The sequence below is a fragment of the Carex rostrata genome, chromosome 15, assembly GCF_964058835.1.
Source record: "Carex rostrata chromosome 15, lpCarRost1.2, whole genome shotgun sequence".
In the NCBI taxonomy this organism is placed as follows: Eukaryota; Viridiplantae; Streptophyta; class Magnoliopsida; order Poales; family Cyperaceae; genus Carex; species Carex rostrata.
In genome coordinates, this window is record NC_135932.1 from 7,958,732 (window position 1) to 7,961,343 (window position 2,612).

General features: G+C 35.0%; 1 protein-coding gene across 4 annotated transcripts in view; it reads left to right on the forward strand.

Annotated features, from left to right (window-relative positions):
- Positions 1-2,612, forward strand: part of LOC144566107 (jacalin-related lectin 33-like) — a 70,605-nt gene that overhangs the window by 15,495 nt on the left and 52,498 nt on the right. The window lies entirely within an intron of this gene.

A 2,612-nucleotide genomic window follows, 5' to 3' on the forward strand; every position in this document is an offset into this window, starting at 1 on the left:
AGAACTTGAAATAAAAATAAATAAATAATAGCTCATCTATAGCATATATATTTAGCAAACTCAAAAGCGTGTGCATGCAAATCTTGAAATAAGAAGGGAGGTATTCAAACTTATAAAGAAAATCTCCACATATAAAAAATAGCTCATATAGCTCATATGTAGCATATATAGCATATATAGCATATATATGCATTATATACAAATCTCCACATATAAAGAAAAACTTCAAATGGGAAGAGGTATTCAAACTTAAAAGCATGTGGAACCAATAAAAAGAGCTGAATCAAGGCCTATTTTTAGATTTTGAGCGGGGAAGCTCACTTCTTGTATAGGATCGATTTAGGGTTTAGGGTTTTAAGCCGAATAGAGCCTATAAATGGTGCTCCATTGATAGCAAACTTGAGAAATGAGATGATCAAATAATGTACCTGAGAAAAGAGAGTTGAGATAGCTGAATTAATGTAGGGCAATCCTAATAACTAAAATATTAGGATCAGTTTTTTGTCAGAATCGATCCAGATACTATCATGATCAGTTGTTTATAAACAACCGATCCTAATAAATGAACTATTATGATCAGTTGTTTGTCAGAACCGATCCAGATACTATCAGGATCAGTTGTTTATAAACAACCGATCTAATAAATGAACTATTAGGATCAGTTGTTTGTCAGAACTGATACAGATACTATCAGGATCAGTTATTTATAAACAACCAATCCTAATATTAATTATTAGGATTAGTTGTTTGTTAGAACCGATCCAGATACTATCTGGATCGGTTATTTATAAACAACCGATCCTAATAGTTATTTATTAGGATCGGTTGTTTATAAGAACAGATCTGAATAGTTTTTAGGGTCGTTTTTTTAAGAAAACCGATCCAGATAGTTATTAGGATCAGTTGTTTCATATAGCAGATCCAAATAGGCCGATCCTGATTCTAGTTTTTCCACTAGTGATAATATGGATCAATATTTTCATTTTCAAAATCCTAACAGTCGATCAAAACCGTTCAAAATAATTTTTATATGAATATTTACTTGAAGACTGAATTTTTTTACTATTTTTTAAGATAGGTAGAAAATCACTTGATCTGAAAATTGTTGACCATCCAAAAACAGTGATTTTCTATCTATCTTAAAAAATACTAAATAGAAAATATAAAAACATATTCATATGAAGATCATGTTGAACGATTCGGATTAACCATTGGAATTTTGAAAACGAAAATATTGATCCGTAATACGAACCAATCCGTGATATGCATAGTACATAGACTCACTCTATTCTTTGTCAATGGTGAAGTATTAGAAAAGGCCTATTTTTTTTAGAAAACATGCATGTTTCACTCTTCGGTTTTCTTTATTAAATGAAGCAGGTTTATACTAAACGCTACTACTAGTATATATTTATATTTAGCATTGTGAAAGTCTGAATCATATTCTCTTAAAAATCATCCGAATAACTTATTATTCGAACTACTAATCACTTCAAAGCCACTAGACCCGTTACAACTTTCATTCCTTACCATCAGTGTTGTAAATAATGTTATGAGGTCCTCAGACAGACATAATACTGCCAAGCGATTAATCAGAAATAATCGGTCATAATCGAACATAATTGACTGATTAATCGGAAAAATTCATAACAGTTCAGTCACCACCAACAACTAATCATGTTCCGCGTTCCTTTATTTGAGCAATTTCATATCTGGCTTATATTAAACGAGACTTTTTTTTTTTCAAAAGAACTTCATATTTGATACCATTCTATTATGAGCGCCCATACTAATAATATGCAATCAATGTATTTTTTTTTTTTTGGCAAATGGCCCATAGGCATTAATCAATGTATTGACACTACAAGAAAACAACCTTTTCCCGGCGCTTACAAACGCCGCTAAAAGCAATCAAAAACGCCACTAAAGATCTTTGCCGGCGCTTGGGCAAGTGCCACCAATACTACTGTCGGCAAAAGTCTATCCCGGCGCTTCCAGATGCCTTTACCGGCGTTTGCCAAACGCCACCCGAAATCACCATTCCCGGCGTTTGAAGGCGCCTGCAATTCTTTTGCCGGCGTTCAGGCAGCCTTTACCGGCGCTTGGCAAACGCCACCCGAAATGATCCTTTCCCGGCGTTTGGTTGTTTTACCGGCGTTTGGTTGTTTTACCGGCGTTTAGTTTAAGCGTTACCGGCGTTTGGGAGTGTCGCCAGATGCCTTTACCGGCGCTTGGTAAACGCCGCCCTAAATGATCCTTTCCTGGCGTTTGGGCATTTTACCGTCGTTTAGAGTAAGCTTTACCGGCGTTTGAGAGCGTCACCTATAGCCTTTCCCGGCGCTTACAAATGCCTTTACCGGCGCTTTGGAGTGCCGCCAATACCTTTGACAGTTTTTTACATGCCCTTTGCCGGCGTTTGAGAGCGCCACTAAAATATATACCATTTTTCTTTCAGTTTAATAATTAGCGACATTTTTCTTTGGGAGACGTTTTTTCAGACAATATATAACATGCATATATACAGTGAGCGAGCTAATTATGTAAGACATATCTATATATATATAATACAATATAAAAATAGCTATAATTACAAAAACACAATTTAAGTACTC